The 25,692-nt window shown below is 44.6% G+C and overlaps 1 protein-coding gene and 1 long non-coding RNA gene across 6 annotated transcripts in view; one reads left to right on the top strand and one right to left on the bottom strand.

Annotated features, from left to right (window-relative positions):
• Positions 1-679: 679 nt before the first annotated feature.
• On the bottom strand, positions 680-21,837 carry LOC137673419 (uncharacterized). The gene is made up of 3 exons (XR_011049734.1): positions 21,662-21,837; positions 19,423-19,499; positions 680-1,465 (listed from the first exon to the last, which is right to left on the bottom strand). It is a non-coding gene; the product is annotated as an uncharacterized lncRNA (long non-coding RNA).
• The window catches only part of UBE3A (ubiquitin protein ligase E3A), a 55,459-nt gene continuing 51,461 nt past the window's right edge, over positions 21,695-25,692 (top strand). For 3 of the 5 annotated variants that reach the window (XM_068418144.1, XM_068418152.1, XM_068418139.1), the window contains exon 1: positions 21,901-22,260. The gene's annotated coding sequence lies outside the window, so the exon portion shown is untranslated. Of the gene's footprint in view, positions 21,808-21,900; positions 22,261-25,692 lie in introns of those variants that run through there. The other 2 variants (XM_068418170.1, XM_068418161.1) reach the window with 1 other exon arrangement.

Raw genomic sequence — 25,692 nt, forward strand, 5'->3', positions numbered from 1 at the left:
AAACAAGTTTTCAGTATTTCAGTAATGTTCCACCTTCTTCCTTGCTTTGGTATGTTTTTAGAGATGTTCTGTCACTTCCAAAGTAGCACAGGTTCTGAAATCTGCTATGACTTGAGTTTAAAGTACAAGAGATATTCCTGTGTGTGTGTAGGGATGGCAGTTTCTAGCCAGTCATTTTTCCCCTCACAGCATTGCTTCTGCCCCACGGTTCTTATTTTTCTGCTATTTTAACTTCTAATTTATTCTAATAAACTTCTGTTTTAACTTCTGCTATTTATCTTCTAATGTGTCCTCATCCCCAGCTATCATGGTTAATTACGCAGGCAATCTGCTCACAGAGTTAAGTGTGACATAGGTTTTTATTCAACTAATTTTTTCTTGGGTTGCATTTTCCAAAAGCTCGCATGAAAAGATTCACTTGATGCCTCTGTCCATGCATTATGTGCATTTCTTTTTGCTTAGTAACTTGAAATTCCATCACATATAAAGACATTCCTTTTCAAGTAGTTTTCCTTTCCCTTAGAGACACGTAAATCATTACCTGTTACAAGCTCTTTCTTCTGTAAAGGACAAGCTACTGTCTTGAGGGCCATGCAGCGGCTCTGAGATTTTTCCCATTTCTGTGTAAGAATTCATTCTCTGAGCACATCCAAAGGGGAGAGCTGGGCAGAGCAGCAGGGAAAAAATAGCCAAGTACAGCCTGGGAAGAATTTCACACACCTCTCTTCTTTGGTCCCTCAACACTTACTGACAGAAACAAATATGGCTGAGAACACCATCAACATGATCTGCTCTTTGAGTTTTATTTTTTGTCTAGAGGGGCTGTTCCAGTACACAGATATTTACCAGAAAGTTGATGAGGTTTTGCAATAAGCAATGTAAGCTTTGAACCAGTGCTTAGAATGGTTGGCATTTAAACACATACAAAGATAATTTGCTGTCCAGCACTGGGCAGGGAATATTAACCAGCCGAAATATTAACCAGCCGAAATACTTATTCACAGACCTTTCACAATCTGGTTCTGTGTCTGCATAGGAATTTTCAAGCCGATCAGAAACAGGTACAAGGATTTCAGTGAAAAAAAACTGTAAAGTCAAAAGTCTTTAAGCAGCTCGGAGCATATAAAACTTTTTGAACAAATGATGAAAGTCAATGAAACAGAAAGGACAAGCTTGTCTATGTGGTTATCTCCAGCTCAGGCTTCTCTGCTGATGCCAGAGGGATACAGTGTAAATTTAAAACAAAAAAATGAAATGAGTCTGGTATCTTCAGCCTCTGCAATGGCATCAGCTGGAATTGTACAGGTGCTCTCATATCACTTGGTTCTGCATCTCTCCTCCCTGTAACCAGGTGATGTGCTTTCCTGGGTTTTTTGAAGTTCAGCTGAGATGGGAACTTGAGTTAGAAACTCAATCCAGGGAAGACCAAAGCGATTGTGGCAGAGTGTGAGCACGTATATGAATCCTGAAAGAAAAAGCAGAGGTAAGATCCCTTCCATCAGTGCTCATCCTTAGGCTTCCCCTGCAGGCACCCCAGCCAAAGACTGGGAGTTGGCCTTGGATACACAGGTAACACAGGGGGGGAAAATCTTTCTTCCCCACCTGTGCCTTTACAAGTAACAACTCCTCCAGCTGGACAGCTTTGCATCTATGTAAATAAATACAGCTTGGCAGTTAGGGGACTGCGGAACTTGAGAACTATGACTTCAGTGAAACCCATCTCATTTGAAGGAAATTAATTTGCTTTGTCAAGCCGCCAAATTGACTTGACTTGACTTTTCTGAAATAGAAAAACAGACCAGCTAAGCCAGAATGTAAATTTACAAAGTGATTTGGAGAAATTAAAAAGTAGTTTTGAAAACCAGAAGGGAAATAAGAAGAGGGGAAATTATAATGTATCAATTAGAGTGGAATGTGAGTTGTCCGTGCTAATGCAGGATTATTTTTATTTTGTGTTTCCAGGAGAGTCTTCAAAAACACGGAAATTTAGCATCAGCACCTCAGACTGGCAGCAAGAATGAAAACAATAACAATAAAATGCCATATTTCAAATAGGCAAGAGAAAAGCCAGGCCTTTTCATTTTATTCACTGTCTTAATAGCTCATATCCATTAAAATTCATAGCAATTTCAATGGGATCATAATTTCATTGCATTTTTGAAAATTAACAACCAGTAGAGTCCTGCAACAGTGCTTTAGGCTCATGAAAAAGCCTGATGGGAGTAAAAATACGCTTGCATTTTGTCAGTGTTAGCTGCCATCACTTCCACTTCTGAATCAAAACTAGCACGTGTGCACATGTGCATGCATGGATACACATCCTTACATAGTTTTCATAATTATTTCCTTCCTCCCACAAAAAAAAAAAGGTGTTTTTGTATTGTTTTACCAATGCAGAACATTAGTAAACACTGAATTGGCTCACGCCTCAGTCTTGATAAGGTTCGTTAAGATCCAGTGGAAGAAAGAGAAGTGCTTTAAAGTGATAGTTTGTAAGAGAATCATGTGCAGCCCGTTCACAGATCCTACAACAGGCTTTTGGGATCTCAAGGTTACGTACGTATTTTGACAACAAAGATTTCAGCTCTGAAAAAGAAAGCCCACACCCTTTAAAAATTACAGAAAATCTTACAGCTCTGTTCCTACAAAACTGTTTAAAATGGTTAAATAAATAAAAATAAAAATAAATAGAAAGGCTCAAGCTTCCTGGCACAACTGCAGCCAGCCCAGCCACGGGGCCACACCTGGCAGGACGTATTGCCAGCTCAAAACTGGCCGTGAGGGAAACAAGGTGCTCCAGGTACCGTTCACCCGGGACCTTTCGCTGGCCCTTTGGCCCCTCACCTGCTCCTTCACCTCGCTGCGCCCTTCAGACCCGCTGCAGCAAGCCAGCCCCCAGCAAAAGTTCAAAGCCTTATCACCTCCCTGCACTGGGCTGAAACGGTGGCTCCGGGGCTTTGAGGGAGCGGCAGCAGCAAGGGAAAGTGGAGGGAAGGGGGGAAAGCTCCTGCGTCAGTGTATAACGCTTGGCACCCCGTTGCAGGGAGTGAGACAGCAAAGCTGGCTGCGGTGGAGCCTAATCCTCAACATCGAGGGGAAGAGCAGCAAAGAGAAAGCTGAGGAGGAAACAGCAGGGATTTCCCCTCAGCAACAGCGATATTTGAAAGCATAAAGATAGAAATTTTTTTTGGACAGTACAGGCAGTTAGCAGGAGCCAGGAATTACTCGTACGGAGGGGTTCAGAAGAGGCTATAAGCACTTTGGGAGCATCCTAAACTGAGTGCAAACTGAGTAAATCTCTGTCAGCTGAGAGGGAAGCTGCAGTGATTTATTTTAGCTGAAAGGGGTTTTATAAGCTTATAGGCTTCCTGGGACCTTTGCTGCAATGACCATTATTGCGGCAGTGTTCAAGGCACCTGCTATCTCCACCTCCTGCTTCTCTCTGCAGAGGGTATGACACAGGCACTTTTATTTTTGATGCTCATTATTATTTTGCCTGGGAAACTCACTGCAAGGGGACTTAAATCCTGTTTTGGGAGGCTCTCAGCCCAAAATAAATACAAACAATAGCAAAATACACCAACTTCAGCTATTAGAAAGGCGCCCACCATTTCTACCTGTACTTTTTGGGGATCCAAGGCACCACGGGCTCAAATGTGCACACTCATTTGGTGCGACAGCCCAGCCCCACAGTCAGGACCCAGCTGGTGGCCATCAGCAAACAAGGGAAACAGAAATGACAGGCTCAAAGAGGGAAATCTAGAGCAGGGGCCCCAAAACACCCACATGTCGCCTATTACACTGCAGACGTCCAGCAGACGCCACCAGCAGGAGCCCTGCCCAGATGTGTTAGGCAATTCCCTACTGATATGGATTGCATCAGCTCTCCGGATACAGCTAAATTACACCAGTGATTTTTGCTGTCCTTGAAACTCTTTAAAATACACTGTAAAAGCTTTTTTTTACCACAGTTAAAAATCAGATTGCCCCATATGTTTTATATTTGCAGTTCATTTGCTGGGATAGAGAATACCTTTGGGCAAGGTCATTGTTTCCTTAAACTTAACTCATCTGTACTATCCATACAGATGAACAGTTTTCAAAACTAAGGTAAAGGTAAGTCAAGTCCAGCAGTAAGTACAGACTAGAGTTTCTTTGTCATGTAGATGGTGTCTTTCCTTGTTAGGGTACCAGCTCATGCAAAGGGATTTTGTGAAGGGCCAGAGCATCCTCTCTTCCTCTCCACAAAATCCTAGACGTATCATGCCACTATGCATCAAAAAAGAAGAGAGCAGGGTCAAAACGGCACCCGCCTCACGCCACCTTTCTGCCTGAGAGAGGAGGGAAACCCATGCATGGAGGGCGCCAGGTCAGGGAGAGTGAAGGAGGCAGGTGCTGGCGGCCGGGTCACGCAGGCATGCCAAGGGCTTTGGCCATGTCCAGCTGCTGCCCTCTGTGTTAACTCTTGCTCCCTCAGAGGGAATGGGAAAAGCAAACCCCGGAGAGGAGCCGGCAATAACAAGACTGTCTAAAAGGCCACCCTGGAGGAACAGGGCAGTCTCCCACCTCGGCCTTCTGCCTGGCACCCTCACTCCCTCCCCACTACCCCTCTGCCCCTCACATCCTCCTCAGGCCTGATGAAGGATCCTGTTTTACACATCTCGATCATCCATGAGCAGCATCATTGACGTCCACAGCCCCTCCAGCCCCAGAAGGGTCTCCTCGAAGTGACTGATGGTGCTGTCGCATGCTGGGTTGCTCCCTTTTGCCCAGAGCAGCAATTCCATGGCTCTGGGACACTTCAGGCTGAGCAGCAGCTGAAACAGAACAGCACTGACGCTGTCCAAGCACCGTGTAAGAAGACTCCTGGTTCAGATGTGGAGTGGATGGGGATCAACATCCTCTGCAGGGTTTGGGAGAGGCAGGGAGTGGATGAGGACCAGGAGCTGGAGCCAGAAAAGGCAAAGACGGGGAGGGTAAAATGGGGGACACACAGGTCTGGAGGCTGGCAAGACCATGAGGAAAAAAGTGTGCAGGGGGAGTAGAAAGGAAAAACTGGGACTGGCTGACTAGTGAGAGCATGAAAGAGCAAAGCAAGGACTGGTGTTCAGCAAGGCAGCAGGAAGAGCACTGTATAAATAAAACATGGTACAAGAAGCACAGAAGCCTGGGGAGAACCACGAATGCGGAGAAAGGTGAGCACGTGGCATCAGGAGAGAGCGAGAGGTGCAAACCAGCATGCAAAGAAAAAGTAGAAAGATGAAAGAAAAGCTTCTGTGCTCGGGAGCTGAGAGGCATTGAGACTCTCCTTTTTTAATTTTTCTGTCCAGAAACGCCTAGGAAAGTTTCCGACGGAGCATCCCAGATCTCCCAAAAGCCTCGGCCACCCCACACTGGGCAGCTGGCAGCTGCTCTCTGCCACCTTCTTCACTGCATACCTGGCACTGGACCTGCAGGGAAACTCATCTTTTTGTCCTGGCTGTTGGCAAGTCTGCAGGTATCAAAACCATGATGAATCCATGTGTTGTCTTTGCTTTTCAGAAACCCAGGCTCCCAATCTTGATTCCACTTGAGGGACACAACCCACCAAGGACTCCGCTCCACTGACTGACTTTACTTCTTTTTAAGAGATTTCAAATGAGATATTGGGAGCCAGTACAAAAAACCCAAATGTGTTCCTCTTAAATTCAAGCAGGTGGAAGGAAAACATTTTCATTTTATTTTTTTTGAGGAAAAAACAAAAGCATCACACTTCAGGAGTGACACAGTCACACTTCCCGGAGGAGTTTGTAGGTAAAAGCAAAACCTGTCAATGGACAATTTAATTTTCTTGAAATGGCATTTTCCCTCAATAAATGAAAAAAACTTGCTTAATTTTTTACCTCAAACTTTCTGTTGTTAATCTGTAAAGTGCAGTAATGCTACCCATTCATCTCTTTGAGATGTTATGAAAATAAAGCCATGTGAAGCACTCAGTTGCTATAGTAATTAGCATCATAGGAAAAGGCCAATGAGGAAACAAAGGACATTGTCTCCAGAACAGGGTTTAAATCATGCATGAACTGTATGTTAACCTTTAAGACCCACATAAAATGATGAGGAGGAAAAAAACATACTGAGGCAAAAAACCTGCAAAAGTAAATATGCTGTGTGCTGATATAATTAAAGGCTCCACGGCTCACACAGGCCCCTTCTTTCTGACACTTCCTGGGAGATTTTTAGGCAACTTGGCAACCAGAAGAATGCTTTTATTATTTAATGGGTTTTGTGTCAAACTCTATTTGATTTACCTTGTATTTAGTCTCTTGCCTGGATACTTGAGGAAATTATGAATTTGTAAGTTATTTTTTCCATTAGACTAGATACCTCATAAATACATCTAAACCATACCACACATATATTTAAAAATACTTAGGATAAAACCATTCCATTTCTGACCTAACCTTTGTCCACAATCTATTTTTTTTGCTTTGGAAGACTTTCTTTTAATCAGCTTTTTGTTCTACCCTATCTTCAATAAAAAAGAAATGCTTCCTAATCACAAGACATGACGGAGCTTGCTACGTTTTGAAACAGCAGTATGCTTGGGTGCTTAAGAGCATTTGGCTTTGTGCTTTGCATCTAACCAACAACGTGCCCAGGTGAGCTGCTATTGGACAGGGACTTAATCCCTGTCATGTTTAATCACTACATTAAAAGATTTAAAGACTAACGTTAAAGGCCATTCAGTTTGGGCATCATAGACTTAAATGACAGAGTTGGGAAAAGCCACTTGGTTTATCCAGGCAAAACCTGTTTTAAATCTTTGAGAACGAAAGCCAGGAGAGCGGAGAAGGAAACCCCTTCTCTGTGACCCCCCCTCCCCGGGGCTCAGACATCCACCCTGATGCCCTCTGACTTCCTGTGAGTTTCACATACAAGGTGTCACTTGCACCATTTACTTAAATAGCTGCAATCAATGGTTAGCTCCAGCCCACTTCTGTTCTGCTTGACACCAATAAGAAAGTTATTAGGTCAGTGCTGAATGCCCTGAAAAATCCCATCCCTGCTGGGGGCGTAACTCTCCGCAGCAAGGATGACTGATCCATCCCCTAGTGCAGAAGACATGAGGGGGCCATTTTACATTCCCTCAAGAATTTGACCCTCAAGTGTAAAATCTCCTGCTTGAATCCCACATTGTTTCGGGATGTGATTGCTAGCAGCAGTAGCCAGGGCTATTACTGCCTGTCCAGTCGGCTAAGGAGTTAGAAGTCTCTCTTGGAGGTGTGGATTTTGTTACAATTCCCGAAGTGCTGTTACTCTGTGCTTAACTCAGATCTCAGGCAGCTGAGAAATAACAGGGGGTGGAAGGAGTAGCTGCACATCCAGGTTTGTCCCCTGGTGCCACTCTACTCCCATGTTGCATAAAATCCAATTGGCTTCCAAGTTCAGTTCTCCAGTCCAAATATAGTACCTTGCTTTGATTTGTCAAACTGCTTATGACTCCAGTCCTCTATGTCTGACAAAACACCTCTCCGCATTTTCAGCCTGGCAAATCATCAGCCAGAGAACTCTGATGCTACACACGAACTATGTGGCAAATGCAACGGCTTCTGTAGTGTGTCCCAAAGTCTCAGTCCCTCAATGTCCAGATGAGGGAACTGATGGAGGCCACCACACACCCTTCCTTGAGTTTCTTATAGGTCTTCTTCCAGTGGAAACCAGTGTAGGCAGTGGGGGAGGAGTGAGGCATGCCAGCTCTCTCTCTAACATGCTCCCAGGGTGCAAGTACCACAGCTCAGAGGCATCCTCACAGTTACCCAGACAGATGCCTCATGTCTCAGAGGATATACCCTTGCCCTGGCAAAGGCCAAGTTTAATCAACTTCAGAGGATGCTTTCAGAATCATTAGCTGTTCAACCAGACCATTCCAGAGTGTTATTGAGAAAACAAGAGAGCTTAAGGAGTACGTTAGTCCTTTAGTTGGTACTTGCTTACATGCTGTGCTAGCTAACTTTGCTGCTCAGTTTATATCTGTGTTAAGTGTAAGTGTATCTGGAGGTGGTACATAGATACATTATATAAAAGAACTAATAAAATTAATCATCATATTGATTTTAACCATATTCCTATGATATAAATGGAAGCTGAAATTCCAGCTGAGATGGACACCTGAGATGTCTCCCATTGAGTAGGGAGAAAATACAACACTATAAGACCATCGTAAGGAACTCTACTGAAGATACATCTTTTCAATTGTATTTATGAATTCATACATGAAAAATCAGGTTTCAGAACTCAAATCACAACACCTGAAAGAGAATTTGGGTCTTCAGCAAGGTTTCCCCATTCTACAATCCCTCTTCTTGCAAAGAATGGTACAGAAGTCTTAACCTGCAAAACCTGCCTCATATGATCTTCCCTGTGAACAACAGGGGCTGTCCAAAGCCTCTCACGTTAACTTCCCAAGTGGGTAAGAAATTAGTATTGTGATAGCAGTGCATATGCTACCTTTATAATTGCTTTATCTACAGATAAAATTGAGTTTTTCACAGACAACCCTACAGTAATCATCACTCTTTCCAACTATCAGAACCTGGCACAAACTTCCAGGGAGCAACTCTGTTTCAATAATCAGCTTCTGCCAGCACCCGGGGAGCAAAGACATCCCTCCCTGATGCTTTCCTTGCAGCCCTTTCATCTATGCTGCCTTGACTGAAAACATTTTCACAGCCACAAAGCTAACAATATCTTTTCAAACATCAAGTCTTCCTCATATGGTAAAAAAAAAAAAGAAATTGTAAAACAGCAGACTACACAGTGATAATCACTGACGTAAAATCTACATCATATAAGGGTCTTATCAGTAAGGTCATTCCTTAGGAATCCTCATTTAGATTTACAATGCCTCTGTAAACAATTAGCAATTTATTCCATTTATCCCAATTTTATGTTAACAATATGTGGAATCACTCAAACCATGCAACTTTTTTTTTCAACTAAAAAAAAGCCACTGTTTTTTTTCCTACCAATTCCTTACCAGGGTAATAAAAATTGTCTTTGTTATAGGTGTATGATATCCCTATACAGATAGGTTTTAATACTCCAAAACAACCCTTTCAAATGTTAGCCTTTATCATACATTTGCCTTGTCGTCTCATGCATCAACGTGCAGAGGCACACACACACAGATAAATACAAACAGAAAAGCTAAGGAAAACAGAATACTTTCTAGCCTAACCACTGCTAGCAACAGACACTTGAAAATGAGACAAATCATGACCTCTGTACACAAGAGAATTACTTGCTCAAGTAGATCAGGGAAGACTTGGCCTAGGATGTTGTTTAATATAAAGGTAATGTAAAAGACTTTGTAGTTCGAATATTCCATCATTCACATGACTTGCATATAGACTGTGGCTTAAACAGCATGGAGTGTGGGCTTCTCTTCAACTAAGAATATATTTTTTTTTCATTTAAGAGAATGGAAACTGAAATACGAGCACAAAGGAATTGTCAATGGGTGTCACTCTGTGAGGTGGCCTCTCCGGTTCTCCCTCTCCATAAACACATGTGTCTGTGGAAGGAAGATAAAGCTTGCATGACCTCTGTGTCTGTGATGGGACAGCATCAGTGATGTTTACTTCTTCTAAGAAGAGTTCAACATGAAGTATAGTACTGTTATTCCTTATGTATTCCTTACCTAAATATTTGCATATTGCAACAATAAGACCAACGATCAGAACTTCACTTGGTGTTAAAACTTCAGAGCTCATATCTAGTCCTGAGTGTTTTGACACTAATTTTGATATTATTTTCAACTACTTTCAGTTCATGATTTTACAGATTTGGCATTACTTTATTCTGAAAAAAAAAAGAAGATTTAGGCATGAGAGCTGTTGTTTCAACTAGTTATGTCTTAATTTGCAATTAAGCGTATGGTGCACTTATGACATACTGTATGAAAGTACTATATTTCCAGCATTACAAGTATTACGGCACTAGAAATCACTTTACAACTCTATTACAGTTCATAAATGATTACAAGCACTTACTACGCTATATAACTCTTAACTGAGGACCCTACACGCTCACAACTAAGCTTTTGAGAAGCCTGGAGTCTTTGCAGGGAAATCAAACCACAGTATTCACTCTCAGGGCAAACATTTTCTTGTGTAAATCTTGCTTTCAGGTTCACTAGGAGTGTTTTTATGGAGAAGGAAAAAACAAAAGCGGGGGGGCTACTTGCTACATTTAGGAGCTTGTTTATTAATTGAACAGTGGAGAGCATAACGGTGTCTGTAAGCACAGAAGTAACCAAAATTATAAGATGAAAACGGAAAGATGTTCCTTCTGGGGTGTAACATGCCAGTCTTAGAAACATCAGTGCGGATACTTCAATGAAAGATAAACCCCCATCCTACACAATGAATCTCACCACATTTCTCCCAGTTCTGAGGGACAGACCCTTCAGCAATTTCCAGCTGTTCAGTCCAAGCTGGAGAGGGTAATATATGCCCTGAAGGAAAAGTTCCCATTCCAACACGGAAGATCGCACTGGTGATCAAGTCTCAAAGATGCAATTCTTTGGCTCCAACAGCAGACCAGTTTAAAATTCACTGTACCTTTTCACCTCCTTTATGGTCATTACAGATAAGAAGCCCTAAATAACAGACAAGTATACAGTCTTGCTCATACAGTAAGAACAAGGAAACGAAAACCAGCAGACTACACCATGATGTCCACTGTTACAGAATCTACATCAGATAAGGGTCTTACCCTTGAAGTTATGTCTTGTGAGTGCTCATCCAGCTTTACAATGCCTTTATGTTTGTAATGACATCAATTTTGATGAATTTAGAAGTGTGTGATGGCATTAATTTCTAATATCCTCTCTAGAATGGTGAGGATGCCAGGTGAGGTACATCTTAAATCGGATGTCACTTGTGAAAAAGCATATAGGCACCTGCTGCTTCCTTTTGCAAAAACGGTGTCGGTTCAGCCTTTCAGGGTTACAGAATAATCCCTGGGCATAGACTCACATCTGCTCTGTGATTTTTTTTTAATATTTCTTTCTGTCATTACAAGGCTGTCAAGGAACTTGTAGGCTTACAAAGGAAAACCTGACATGAAGTTTATTGTATCTGTTTGAATCTGATTCTCATGTGTATGAAGAGCACTATATTTCTTCTTCAACATCTCTAAACAGTGTGAAGTAGCTGGTTTTTATTTTTAAGTGCCTGCAATAAATGATCACTGTAGGTTAGTAAAGAAACTAGTTCAAACGAGCTCGTCCGATCCTTAGCAACACAGTAATTTGCTCACAAGCTTGGCCTTTTCCATATAAGTAATGTAAAATCAGTATTTCACAGTTCACACAGATTAAACACTAGCCTAGAAAATCAGCACCAAAAGCAATACACTATGTCATACCTGAGCAGACTTTCTGAGAGACCAGAGGACAAAGATCCTGTTTTAAAAGATACTTATTTTTAGTTCAAATGAGTTCTGCATCCAGACAGCTCCAGTCATCATATTAGAAAGAGAAAAGCAATGGGAACAAGGACCTGTTCCCTGTTCATGGGCCCTGATGGGATGCACCCGCGGGTGCTGAGGGAGCTGGCGGAAGTCATTGCTAGGCCACTCTCCATCATCTTTGCTAAGTCGTGGGCAACGGGAGAGGTGCCTGAGGACTGGAGAAAAGCGAATGTCACTCCAGTCTTCAAAAAGGGCAAGAAGGAGGACCCGGGTAACTATAGACCGGTCAGCCTCACCTCCATCCCCAGAAAGGTGATGGAACAACTTGTCCTTGGTGCTGTCTCTAGGCACATCAAGGATAGGGGGATCATTAGGGGCACTCAGCATGGCTTCACCAAGGAGAAGTCATGCTTAACAAACTTGATAGCCTTTTATGAGCATGTAACCCGGTGGATAGATGATGGTAAAGCTGTGGATGTGGTCTATCTCGATTTCAGTAAAGCGTTTGACACGGTCTCCCACAGCATCCTCGCAGCTAAACTGAGGAAGTGTGGTCTGGATGATCGGGTAGTGAGGTGGATTGTGAACTGGCTGAAGGAAAGAAGCCAGAGAGTGGTGGTCAATGGGACAGAGTCCAGTTGGAGGCCTGTGTCTGGCAGAGTCCCTCAAGGGTCGGTACTGGGACCAGTACTATTCAATACATTCATTAATGACTTGGATGAGGGAATAGAGTGCACTGTCAGCAAGTTTGCTGATGACACCAAACTGGGAGGAGTGGCTGACACACCGGAAGGCTGCGCAGCCATTCAGAGAGACCTGGACAGGCTGGAGAGTTGGGCGGGGAGAAATTTAATGAAATATAACAAGGGCAAGTGTAGAGTCCTGCATCTGGGCAAGAACAACCCCATGTACCAGTACAAGTTGGGGACAGAGCTGTTGGAGACCAGCGTAGGGGAAAGGGACCTGGGGGTCCTGGTGGACAGCAGGATGACCATGAGCCAGCAGTGTGCCCTTGTGGCCAAGAAGGCCAATGGCATCCTGGGGTGTATTAGAAGGGGTGTGGTTAGCAGGTCAAGAGAGGTTCTCCTCCCCCTCTACTCTGCCCTGGTGAGGCCGCATCTGGAATATTGTGTCCAGTTCTGGGCCCCTCAGTTCAAGAAGGACAGGGAACTGCTAGAGAGAGTCCAGCGCAGAGCCACGAAGATGATTAAGGGGGTGGAACTTCTCCCTTATGAGGAGAGGCTGAGGGAGCTGGGTCTCTTTAGCTTAGAGAAGAGGAGACTGAGGGGTGACCTCATTAATGTTTATAAATATGTAAAGGGCAAGTGTCATGAGGATGGAGCCAGGCTCTTCTCAGTGACAGCCCTTGACAGGACAAGGGGCAATGGGTGCAAGCTGGAATACAGGAGGTTCCACATAAATATGAGGAAAAACTTCTTTACGGTGAAGGTGACCGAACACTGGAACAGGCTGCCCAGAGAGGTTGTGGAGTCTCCTTCTCTGGAGACATTCAAAACCCGCCTGGACGTGTTCCTGTGTGATATGGTCTAGGCAATCCTGCTCCGGCAGGGGGATTGGACTAGATGATCTTTCGAGGTCCCTTCCAATCCCTAACATTCTGTGATTCTGCGATTCTGTGAAGGAGCTCTGAAGCACCTTGGTAAAACTCCAAGGTCTATTTTCATCCCAAGGGCCAAACCTTTCAGTACTTATTCAGGAAAAACTTCCACATATTTCAACTGGATTTTCCTCTGTCATGTAGGATTTCACTTTCTCAGTGAAAATATCTGTATTTCTTCAGCGTGCCAGACAGAAAGTATTATTTTCTAATATTACAAAATGTAAAATTAAGAAAGCAAAACTGTGAAAGCAAAATCACAAATGCAAAGATCCCTTACCATAGATCTATGGTTGGGCAGTGGTGGATTGACATGTATGGGATAGATGTTCAATGCTTTTCCAGACAAAACCCTTACTGAATGCATTTGCTGGGTACATAATGGCTTGTATGATCTCTCCTGCTATATGGGTATTACCAGTCCAGAGTATCTTTCAGCTCTGGGGTCAAGAGGTGTGACATGGCCACATGCCAATGTCACATGGGGCTGAGATGGAGATTATATAGTAGTTTCCACAAAAAGGCAATGCAGGCACATGGATCAGGTGCAGCCTGAAACATGCTCTAGCAGGACCCCAAGCATAACACTACATCCTCCAGCAGATATCTGTATGGCATCTCCCAATTCTACACTTCTGTGGTGAGCTCAGCACTGGGGATAGTGGTTGTCTCAGGAGACAAATAAACTATAGTACTTTTAACCTCTGGGTTCAAACACAATTCATCCCCAATTTGGTAACAAATTAACATTTTCATCCCCTTCTTCCCAGCTACGCTCTTCAATGGTCAATGCCTCCCACATCCTTGTGCTTCTGCTCCCTCCTCTGATACTCCTTGGAAGTAAGGCAGGGAGCAAGACCCAAAACACAGGAATTAAATTTCCACCTAATACCAAAACCAGGCAATTCACTGGAACAAGGCATGTGAGGCAGCTTAAACTCTCCTTCTTCTCCCCCATCCCTTCTTACTTCTGTGTTTTCCTGCAAGGGGCAGCCAGCCAAGCATCTGATGTTTATACACTGATGAAAAAATCTTGTGACTTGTATAGTCTACGTTTCAGGTAAGGACATACTGCAAGGTAGGTCCCACGAGCTACAGGAGGATGAACCTAGTATAGCTGTCTTTGCAGCAGCAAGAGCTAACAGTAAAATGAGTATTGCTGATGAGGAATGGAGGGGAGCCGGGCTTCTCTTCTAACATCTTCTAGCACCTGAGCCAAGAGAGATTGGAGCACTGGCTGATGCTTTTTCTTCTCAAGCTAAATAAGATTTCATCTTCAAGCAGGCACCCCTTGGGAGTGCCCTCCTTTTCAAATTAAAACCTCCCCAGGCAACAGTATTTCTAATACAGCTATATAAAAACACTGGGTGTGGAAAGCTGCATATTGTATTCTAACTAGTTGAGCCTTCAACTTTTCAATTATGTCATGATGACCTTATAAAAATAATTTATTGACTGGAAAAACTATGGATAGCTGGTTGGACCTGATTTCACCAAGGTGCCGCTGCAGTGCTAATAACCAAGCCATACTTTGTATTCAAGGAACAAGCTGTTTAAACAGGAAAGTAATTATGACATTAAAATGCCAAAGGAAAAAAAAATTGTAAATTGAATTTGTCACCCTGTAGTATAACCCAAGGGTAAAGTGAGTTTCTGGCATGACACAAGTTTCTCTTGGAAAAATAGAGTGTCTTGTCTCAAAGGCAATATTACCAATTGGGCATTGTGAGATGCCTTCTTTTAGAAAAAACATGGGTTGTGTTAGCGTTGGGATTGCTTGTAGATTTTTTTTTAGCCATGTCAGGTTGATAAATGCAGATGCCTGCTCCCTTCCAAGCATTATTAAGCATGTCACATTAATTGCACAAAGTCATTTTGCTCTGCTCAGCAAGTCAGACTTCTATATATATCTTAGAAAAATAATGTAGGCATGCGGTCAGAAAAACAGCTGTCAGTCAGGCTCCTCTTTTACAACCGACAAAACAGTTAACCCAAACCTGCATAGCTATGTGATGTAAGGCAGTTTCAGCTGTGCTGAGTGCTGCAGAACATACCAAGATGTCCCTGTGAAATCTCTGAGTAAACAAAAGCATTGCTCCTAAGCATCTTTCACAACTACAGCAACTGCTCAAGACTTCTTTCTGAAACCAGACACCACGTCAGGAACCAGGGCCAGGCTATGAATGTAGAAGAGCATGTGAAACAGCACAGCAGAGAGCAAAAAGGCAGAAAAAAATGGGTTGAAAATCCCTGCAGTGCTGGCATCCTCATGGCACAGAACCGGAAAGAATGCAGAATGACCAAAAAAAAGAGCATTTCCAGTTCATCTGCAGAGGTGACCAAAGAAAATATCGTGGAGACCTGCAAAAAAAGCACAAACCCCTCACACCATGAAGAACAAAAATGTCTATATTCTGCTTCTTCAAGAAGACTGGAGGAGGTAAGTGGAAGGCTGGAAGAAAGACTTGGAGACGAAGGAGTGTGCATGAGCTGCTTCTCCTTTCACCCTATTTCTTTCCAAAGGCCACTGTGCCAGGCAAAGCATTCAGGGAAACAAGACTCTCCCCTGACAAGCTTACTTCAGCAAAACGCATCAGGAAATCTCCCTTAGCTCACAAGGAGGAACCAAAACAACCTCACTTGATCCAGATCAGTCTTCGGGCCAGAAATGGGAACTGCGTCAGGATAACATGAACCTCCACATCACACCTTAACCAAGAGACCAGTTCGCCTCTTCATGTGGGGAAAGGGGAGAACAAGTATGCTTTTCAGACTCAGAAGTATGCACAGCCCTTCAGAAATGCCCATGGAAAAGTTCAGTCCTTCAGGTTAAAATGAAGAACCGGAGGTAAGTAGCTCAGATCCTAGAATGAAATACTGAAAACCACTCTCGATAGTATGTTCATTGATCACTCACCACCTTTTCCTTCCCCGGTGGGAATTTAAGTTAATTGGAGGCATACCTGACAAAAGTAAATGTCAAGTTTAGTCAAGGAATGAAATAAACTTTTCCGAGTACTGCTTGCACTTCATTTCTGTATTTTTCAAACTAAAGTTTCTGTCTTGTGAATAAAAAGAGCAGTTATTTGGTAGAGTTTAAACATTCTCCTTGCTATTCTTACACACCAAACCAGTAAAAAAAGGTAAGATTGGTTTCAGACTTAAAAATCAACACTGGCAAAAAACCGCATGTGTATAAAAACATATGGGAGGTGGGGGGAATCATATCTGGGCCATCTCCAGAGGACTTTGAAAAGTGAAGTGCCTGTTTTCCTATTTCCTCTTGCTTCACTCCTATCTGACTCCACTAAGAGTTTTACCACAGCTCTCAGTCCAAGGAGGGTCACGTTTACCATAAGTGGCAAAGGGTAGAGTGGCCAGAAGGGGCTGGACAGGTTTTAAGATTTTTGGGGGCACATTACTAACCACTTTAAATTACTTAACTCCTCACCATCATGACAGGAATGAGAGGAGAAATGGTTAGAAGCAATACCCACTTCAGTTGTGACCTGCCTTCTCCTACACCCAGGGCTTGAGCTTCACCGCCTGATTAACATAAGGATTACACTGTATTAAGCCAACTGACTTGCAGTCCCCTATAGACAGCCTTAAGAGCTCAGGTCCCTCTGTCTGCATTGAAAATGAGGAGATCTGAGTCAAGAGTGTTATCCCCACCTCCAAATTTCTACCAGGGAAAAAGAGAGGAACAGATGAGAGGACAGATCACCACTGTCCATCATCATCACCCAGTCACTATGGGGACTTTTTATCTCACCATTGCCCAGACTAAGCTCTAACTCAGAACCTCAGTATTTCATTGTATTGCTGATGATCTTTTCCTCTTCCTTATCTTTTTATCTGCAAAACAAGGCATCAAGGCTTCAGCTATCAGCAAGTCAAAGCATTTGGCTTGGTTCCCAAAGGCTCATAACACTTCAGTGTACTCCTTCCGTCTAAAGAGGATTAACTAAGGTAGGTTGTTCACAAAAAGATGCCTGTCATCTAAGGGGTTACACTCACAGAGCTTCATAATCTAATTTTCACTCACAGAATTATTTGAAATCAACACAAAAGAAGTATTATCAGGTCATTTGTATTGGCGTTTTCACATGAAATGAGAACAGGACACAGGCAGCATTCCCTGTGTGTTTACGAAGACATCCCCAAGGGAAACTATTTTCTACAAAGCTCTGAAGTGAGACATCAACATCTACTGAAATTAATATGCAGCAGACTTGGTTCACGATGGCATTTGTCCAGCATCACAAGTAAATGGTGAACGAGGCTTGGGATTCTATTTTTAATGTCCTTTTGCTCCTGCTGGAAACCGCTGCCTACTCCATACAACTTGTGTATGAGGCAAGTTATATTTGTTCCCCTTCAGCAGTTAAAAAAAGATGCTTGTTTCCAAATTTTCAGATGCTAAGATTAGATTTTCTGCAGGGCTTCTACGTAGCAACCCGGGTATTAGCTGTAATTGTTGATTTTTACTTTTTTTACCAAGCATTACTTCAGTCACGTAATTGATGCATCTCACTGGAGCCTCTTCTGTGGAACGGATCGCTGCAAAATACAGTCTAATCACTTGTTCTCCTCAGCTGCAGTTCACACCCAGGCACTAGAGCTGCAGCAGGGATTAGTGAGGAAGCAGGGAGGGAGTGGTTGCTTTTCCATAGGGAATTCCAATCAGATTTCTCCAAATTCAGAGTTTGCCCAGCTGGGCAAATCCAGTTGCTTTCCAGCAGCTGGCTATACCAACGTAAAGTAGCTGAAAGCACTCAAGGCAGCAAAAGCATTTCTGTGCCCTAATATGTGAGAACTTCAGAATATGTAACATACTTAAATAAGGCAGGAAAGTACAATTATCCCCTTTGTAACAGGAACAACCTGGGCACACCAACGGCCACAGATAATCTATGGCAAGTCAAGCTACTTCAGTGCAAAAAAAAAGCTGCAAACACATGATATAAAACCTAAACGTGATTTAGTTCTTCCCCCAAAATAGCAATTTATCCCTAGCAGAATCAAAGTAAAATCCATCACACAGCTTGGTCATCCATGCACCACTGCTATAAAACAAGTTGCTCTGGGTATATCCCTTAAAGTAGCATTCTTTGCACATCCACAGCCAACGTGATTTGTCCCACACCTCCTCAACACAGAAGGAAGGCTGAGTCTTTTCATACCTGTGTCCTATTCAGAGAAGTCTCCTTCCCATACCTCTGCATCCAGCCAGTGCAATACATAAACCCCAGCATCCACATCAGCTGGATCCATCCTGCACATTTCCTCTGTTTGCTATCACCTGCCTCTTCCTCACAATTGCATTGGTTTCTTCAGAGGAAAACCTGTGACATGTCTAAGCAATATTACCTCAGAGCATTGATGGGCCATGAGCTGCCCATTACTAACCAGGGACAAGATTTCAGGATTGCAGTTAATAGTTCCATGGAAAAAAAATGCACTTGATAGTCTGGAAGGGCCAAAAAACCCAACTCCGAACCAAGTGTCAGTTACTATTTGGAAAGAAAGAGGGCTAAAAAAGACCATCATCATATAAATCCACCATGTCCCTATCTCAGATATTTTCAGTAGTCCTGGTCCTTCCTGCTATAAGGATGCAAGAAGATGACCAAATGTCCTGACAAAAGTTATGGAGATAGCTTCCATGCAATGATTGACTGGGATAGGGAAGGGCTTTAGGAGCATCACCTAAGCATGCAGGGTTAAAATTGCGAAGGTCAAAGCTAGGCCGGAGTTGAAACTGGTGATGGATGTGAAGGACAGTAAGAGCATCCGTAGGTACATCAGCAGCAAAAGGAGGACTAAGGAAATCGTGGCGTTGTTGCTTAATGGGGCAGAGCACCTAGTGGCACAGGACACGGACAAGACTATGTCAGTGTCATTGCTAATGGCAAGGTGTGGTCTTGGGGCTCCCAGATCCCCACGGGTAGTAGCAAAGCTTGGGGCAGAAAGGTGCTGCTCACAGAAGATGAGGATGAAGTTACGGACTACTTAGACAAACTGGACATATGTAAGCTCATGGGATCAGGTGGGAAGCAACCAAGCATGCTGAGAGCTGACCAGTATCATTGTGAGGCCACCTTCTGTCATCTCTGAATGATCGTGGTCTTCATGGGGGATCCTCAAGGGCTGGAGGCAAGGAGGATCTGAGGAACTTACGGATGATCAGTCTGGGAGGTTATTTCCAGACTCAGTAAGAGCAAGGTGACTGGGAACAGCCAGCATGGATTTACCAAAAGCAAATTATGCCTGACCAGCCTGGGCACCTCTATGACGAGAAGACTGGCTCTGTAAGCAAGGGGAGAGCAGAAGATGTTCCTTACTTGGACTTTAGCCTGTGACATACTTCCCCATAGCATCCTTACAGTCAAGAAGGAGACAAGGACCGGACACGTCGGCTCTGCAATAGAGGAAGGGAAAAGCAGTGAGAGAGTGCATCTTCCAGATCCAGTTTTCTCAATATTATTTCTGAGGTAACAGGAAAGCTCATGCATGGCACAATAAACTTTGTCCTGAATCTGAAATTTTAATACATCAAAGTTGGCAGGTTTTGCTACTGTGTGGGAGAGAGCCTCCAGATGCAGAAGTCTGTGTTCATTTCAATGATTATTTTTAGATGAATACCAATGTCCGAGCCCAGCAATGTACCCTGCTTTCAGACCACACTGAAGTACAGGAGTACTTCATTCAGTCTTAATATTTCAATTATACATCTGCCCACCACATTCTTTGTGAGTACCAAGACACTCTGCACTGATTTGTAATGATGCATTTTAAGCCCACTGGTCTTACCAGCTATTACCCTGTAACATACATGTTAGGTCTTCCAAAATTGTGCTAAAAACTGTAATGTATCCAGGTCTTCTTAAAGATCTTAAACTGGGCTTCCTGGCCCAGAACAAATACTTGGCTTCAGTATCATGCTTTTGAGAATTTATGGTTTTAACAGCTTATTCTAACATTTAAGAACTTCTCATGCTTCTAGATTATACTTGAAAAAAACCATATACTCTCTGCCAGAACAGAACCACCTCTATTTAATTCCCTTTATTAAGAGAAAATGCAAAAAAGATTCAGATCTCTTTTCCTTTTTCTGTCTACTTACTCCTTCCTCCACTTCTATGCTTGCAGCTCTACATATTTAATGCCCAAAAAAAGTCAGCATCCCAAAAAGTCAAATTTTGCATGCGTTGCCCACTTTTGAAATGATTTGATCAACCTGCTTTCAACACTGACCTGCCAAAATGCAGATTTTACTGTGTTTTTAAAATCTCTCAAAAAGTACACTTGCAACACACGGGCCTGGGTGTAGGTAGGGGAGGGAAATGACCCAAGAGGCAACAGAAAAATTACTTGTAGTGGCAGATGAGCAAGTCAGGCAGCAGGCAGGGCTGCACAGCACCAGAGGGTTTCTTGCCCGGGCCTCACTGCTCCCCAACTCTCCCAGCCCTGCCAGCCAATTCTGCCCTCTGTGCCTCCCAGGGTTGTTTTTTTTAAAAATATTTATTTAGATGCATATGCTACAAGTAAAAATTAGTGATTCAAGAGTGAAAACATCATTTGTTTGAACAACACTGGGGTTTTGGTGACCTAAGTTTACACCATGGTGGCCTTCTGCCCACCTGCCCGCCACTGCGGGCTGTGACGGCAAGGCCCCCCTGCGCCTCACGGCAAGCCAGCCGCCCAGCCCTTGGTCTCCCCTTCCTCCCTCGCCTGCGATGGCCTGGCCGGACACTGCCTGTCCTCGCCTGCCTCAGCCAGTGGCACCAGCAGCATATGGCACATACGGCTCCAGCGTGGCCTCCCCTCCAGAGCTCACCGGACGTTCCCCTTCTTGCGTTCCCTCCCGCTCACCAGCCCTGGCACCTCACCCAGGTTAAACTTGATAGACCCTGGTGGGCTGCTCTGCAGGCCGCCAGGTGGGCCTGACATGGCAGCGGTGCTGGCCGGTGGCGGGGCTCGGTAAGGACCTCGCTGAGGGGCGAGGAGGTGGTGGCGGCTGCTCTCCTCGCCACAGCAGTGATGGCCCCTTGCTGTGCCACCAGCCCTGCGCTGCGCCTGGGCCTCAATGGCCGCCTGCTCGCCTGCCCTCCTGCCTGCCTGCAGCTGGGTGTGCGTGAGAGCGGGGCAGCACGTGTGTGCGCATACATGTGTGCCCGTGCACCTGTTGTGTATCAATGTGCACGCACATATTTGTACGTATAACATGTGCGTTTGCATACACGTACGCGCGTGCGTACATGCCCGCATATGGTCATGTACACCCACACGTACATCTCCACACACGTATGTGCACGTCCCCCGTATCTATGCTTGTATGCACGCGTACATGTACCCGCGTGACCGTATCAACTCACACCTGTGTACATGCGCCTGCGCGCGTGCCCCGCTAACGCCTCGCGCCCCGCCAAGGGCCGCACTCCTCCCTCCCCCACCCCGCCCGGGGATCGCCCCCCCGGACCTGCGCATGCGCGAATCCGAGCTCCGCCCCAGCCTAGCGCGTCACCGCCCCCTGCGCTGGGCTGACCGCTGCTCTATAGGGAGGGGAGCCCCCGCCCCTACCTTATCGCCCCGTTGCCCTCTTCTAACATGGCGCCGCCCGCCTCATGCGTGCAAGCACGCAAGCGCCGCCTCGGTTCCTTTCAGCCAAGCGCCGCGACTGAAAAAGGCAGGAAGGAACCGGTCCGGGAACTCTATGGTTTCGCACGGTGGGTAGCGTGGCGCAGCCGCCTCTTCCGCCCGCCCCCACCCGCGGTGCACGCCGGGACGCAGCGGGTCCTCCTTTCTGCCCCCCCCACTCCACCCCCGCCCGCCGCGAGTCCTCCGAGCCTGCGCCGCGCTGAGATCCGCGTTGCTCCCAAGATGGTGGCGCGGGGCTCGGGCTGAGAGCGAGCGAGTCCGCGAAAAGAGGCGACCCGGCCTGCCCTCCCGCCCCTGCGCGCCGCGCCGCCGGCCTCGCCAGGCCGCTCGCCTCTCCCTTCCCCGCCCCGATAGGCCGCAGCCCCGTCTTCTCCGCCCCGGGGCCCCGACGGCTCCACCGGCAGCAGCGGCGCCTCCTTCTCTTCCTCGCCTGCGGCCCGGCCCAGAGCGCGGCGCGGCCCCCGCATGAGCCCGGGTGACGGCGGCGGGAGTGACCGGGAGCAGCAGGCCGCGGCGCCCAGGTCGGTAGGCGCTGCGCAGCGCCCGGCCCGGGGGAGGGTCGGGAGCGGGGATGGCGCCCGTCTCATGCCGGCCCTGAAGGGGACGGGGCCGGGAGGCGGCCCTGCCCGCTTCCCTCCTCCGGGAAGATCCTCTGCCTGGGGTAGGGGAGGCGCCGGCGCAGGGGTGCGTGGCCTCGGTGGTCCTCTCCCTCCTGCCCGTGAGGCACATGGATGGGGGCCGCCCTGTCCCTCCCCAGAAGCGGGAAGGCCGGGAAAGCGGGTGGCTCCGGGCTTCAGCCCGCCCCATGGGGAGACCGGGCTTGCTGGGCGACCTTGGGTGAACCCAGCCTGCCCCTGCCTCTGTTTCCCGGCTCGGCCGAGCGGCGCAGCGGTGGTGGCTGCTCCTCGGGGCTACCGTGGGCATGGGGCGCCTGGGTGGGTGCTGTGACAGTTGTGGGGGTATGGGTGTGGGAAGTACTGTGAGAGTGCATAACTAACGTGCAAGGCCTGCTTAACAAAGTAGGTATGTTCACTTGCTCGTGTTACCTTCTATGCAGTCTGAAGAGTTGGATACGCTAACCTGTGAACAGGCTGCTTTGCTGATGAATGCAATGTGTCACTCCTGACTGCAGGACTTGCTGAGCTTCAGTTTTTAAGTCTACCTGCAGTATTTGGTTTAAAGGAACTCTATGGTCCTTACGGTTCACAGTTGATTTGTAAATCAGATGTCTAGGATGATGTGACATGGTCATTCAGAAGTTACTGCTGCTTAGGAAGCAAAACATGTTCCACAAGTCTGCTTTAAGTAGGAAGAACCTGTAATCTATAGACTTGCAGTTACACTTTTTTTTCTCCAGTTAATGGAAACACTTGTTCATGTTTCCTTCTGTGTAAGTGATGTTCTACTTCTTAAGACAAAGCCTTGAGACCATCACTTGAGGGATGGTCCCTCTATGTCTGTATGGAAACTTCCCTGCTTCAGTAGGGAACCTGAGGCTCTCTGAGAATCAGCTTGTCAGATTAGTTTTACCATGCCTCTTGCATGTCTACCAAAAAGTTCCTCGGTGGGAAATTGTACCTGATTTTAGCTTTGATTTCCTAAGGAAGTAAGACCTATATGATTGTATTGTCAGTTTATCTTTTATTTTTTTTTTTGACTGGTTTGAAAGGGAGAGGTCTAAAAGATAAGATTCCGTTCCTCATTCATGCAAATAGCATGCAGTTAGAGAGATTCCCTGCTAAGGGTGAAGCTACACTCTTAAGTTTAAATGCATTGTTAGACATCTATGACTGGGTGGGAGAATATTGGAGATGGTGAGAGATACCTCTTGATAAGAACAAAAACTGCAGGAAAATGGGCTTTACAGTTTTCACATATTGCTTGGTTTGGGTGGTGGGACTGAATACTCTCTGCCTTTTCGTCTTGGAAACGTAGTGCATTTTTTAAATTTGAAAATACTGTGAAACTCAGACTTTAATGAATGTGTTGGATTGAAAATATGCGCTTTACCAAATTGCTATGGATATTCGATAGCTTTCCTCACGTACATTTGTCTTTTAAAACAGATGCAGTTTGCAGTGCTTATGACTTGTCTTCATAACAGTAATGTTCTGTCAATTCAATACAGACACGTTGGAAGAAAAGCTAGACCACTGCTTAGGTTTACGGGGCCGAAAAATACCTTCAATTTAAATTATTTCCAAGCAATATTACAGATATTTCACCTCTCTTTTATGAATACCTACTGTTCCACTCTGAATATTTGCTATTTAACGTAGCATCTTTTGTACTGGCATTAACAAGTTATTTTTCTGTTTACCAGAGTTGTTTGATCTTTCTCCTCACTGGAGTATCCTGACTATCTCTCAAGAATTTAGAAAAAAAGGCACCAAGCTAGGTGCTAAAATAAATGGTTTGATTTGTTTGGGGGTTTAAAGGTATGATTGTGTGACTGTGTGAGGAAAAAAAAAATTACTGAAGGAAAGGCAGGCTTGTAAAAGCGGAGGTGTTTAACTTTTTCACAGCAGTGAGTTTCGAAGCCTGGATCTCTCAGTCCAGGCCCTCTTCAGAGTTCTAACACTGTATGGGTTTGATCCTTTTTTTTACTAGCAAACAAAACTTGTAGATTTTTTTTTTTTACTTGCTGCTGCTTAAAACGTGCAAATTATGATTCTTTTGTGAATGGAGGTTAAAACTGTGTGTATTTGTTAAATACATCTAGGGATGTTCTCAGCTTGTTAAGAGTCCCTGTTAGAGCACCTTGAGTTTGTCTCTGTTCTGTTCAACTTGAGAAAATAAAACAGGTTCTCTTTATTTTCATTTAACTTTGCTTTTTGTAGGAGAAAACCTGCTTTGGGAATATGAAATGACATATGTACCCCAGTGTAAAATCATGCTTATTTCATTATGAGTATGTGCTTTGTTGATGTGTTCTTCACTAGCTCTGTATGAATTCACAGGTTCTACTTAACCAAATACATAACTGAGGGGGGAAATATCTTTGAGTCAAGTTTTAGTGGTCATAAACATGTTTAATTGTGAGCATGTTCAAGCATATAACATTTTGTATGAACAATAATTAGTGTAGTGCATTATATGACACTTATCATGGAACTAATTTAGTGTTTACATTTTTGTAAATACGCATCATCTTGGTTTTGCTATACACGAAAGATTTTTTTTTAATTTTTTTTTTTGCCTCTGCTACTTTTGGTTTCAGTTTACTTAGTGAATGTCCAGAGAGAATTCATCTTTTTTTTAAATGCAGGAAATGTCTTTCTCCCTCCCCACACCAGTGTATTCATACACTGGAAGGTAAAAGCCACTAATCTTTAAAAATAGAACATGCAATTGAGGGATAAGAGGAGAGAATTCCTGAAGTATGTAGGCATATATCTAATTTCCAGTGTTAATCTTTGTTTCTGGTACTGTGGGCCAGGTCTTCGCTTCACTTTAGTTAATGAATTGATACTGATTTTTAAACAAAGAAGGTATGTTTTACACTTTTTCTGAACTATCCAGTATATTTAAGGTAGCTATGAGTTTTATAGAGAAGCAGCGTTGAAGGTTTTCTGTCTTTAATCAAGTTCTGATCTGTACATGGAAGGAGAGGGGTAATACGTTTGCTATGAGCGTTTGCAACAAATAGTTTAGAATATGGTATTTATTTTTTTAAAAAATAATCTCCTTCTGCCCCTCCCCTCCCAGGACAGTGTTGTAAGCTTTGCTAAGAGACAACAGCAATGAACAAATGGCATGTTTGAAGTGACTTTTGTCACCTTAAATACTTTGACCTTAACATTTACTGCATTAACTTCCTGTATTTACAGGCAGTGCCTGACAGCCTTGTAAGGCTGTATTGCTCGTGAATGAAAGTTTGGAAAAAAGCTATTTCATATGAATAGTAATGTGTGTGACGTATCTGGTTGGTTAGCAGAAAGTCAGCAAATACA

The sequence above is a fragment of the Nyctibius grandis genome, chromosome 2 (assembly GCF_013368605.1).
Source record: "Nyctibius grandis isolate bNycGra1 chromosome 2, bNycGra1.pri, whole genome shotgun sequence".
In the NCBI taxonomy this organism is placed as follows: domain Eukaryota; kingdom Metazoa; phylum Chordata; class Aves; order Nyctibiiformes; family Nyctibiidae; genus Nyctibius; species Nyctibius grandis.